This window comes from Dipodomys ordii, unplaced genomic scaffold, assembly GCF_000151885.1.
Source record: "Dipodomys ordii isolate 6190 unplaced genomic scaffold, Dord_2.0 Scaffold21, whole genome shotgun sequence".
NCBI lineage: Eukaryota > Metazoa > Chordata > Mammalia > Rodentia > Heteromyidae > Dipodomys > Dipodomys ordii.
In genome coordinates this window covers 1,019,857-1,020,146 of record NW_012267237.1, presented here as the reverse complement: position 1 = coordinate 1,020,146, position 290 = coordinate 1,019,857, and the positions used below count along the sequence as shown (strand labels likewise).

Below are 290 nucleotides of genomic sequence, written 5' to 3'. Positions count from 1 at the left end.
GAGGTCGTGGTGGAGGTGTGGTGGAGGTGTGGTGGAGGCGTGGTGGAGGGCGTGGTGGAGGCGTGGTGGAGGGTGTGGTTGAGGTTGTGGTGTAGGTGTGGTGGAGGGTATGGTGGAGGGTGTGGTGGAGGCGTGGTGGAGGCGTGGTGGAGGCGTGGTGGAGGCGTGGTGGAGGGTGTGGTGGAGGCGTGGTGGAGGCATGGTGGAGGCGTGGTTGAGGGCGTGGTTGAGGGCGTGGTTGAGGTCGTGGTGGAGGTGTGGTGGAGGCGTGGTGGAGGTGTGGTGGAGGG

General features: G+C 66.9%; 1 protein-coding gene and 1 long non-coding RNA gene across 2 annotated transcripts in view; one reads left to right on the top strand and one right to left on the bottom strand.

Annotated features, from left to right (window-relative positions):
• Positions 1-290, bottom strand: part of Slc6a18 (solute carrier family 6 (neutral amino acid transporter), member 18) — a 19,128-nt gene that overhangs the window by 7,811 nt on the left and 11,027 nt on the right. The window lies entirely within an intron of this gene.
• The window catches only part of LOC105983839, a 14,836-nt gene that overhangs the window by 10,012 nt on the left and 4,534 nt on the right, over positions 1-290 (top strand). The window lies entirely within an intron of this gene.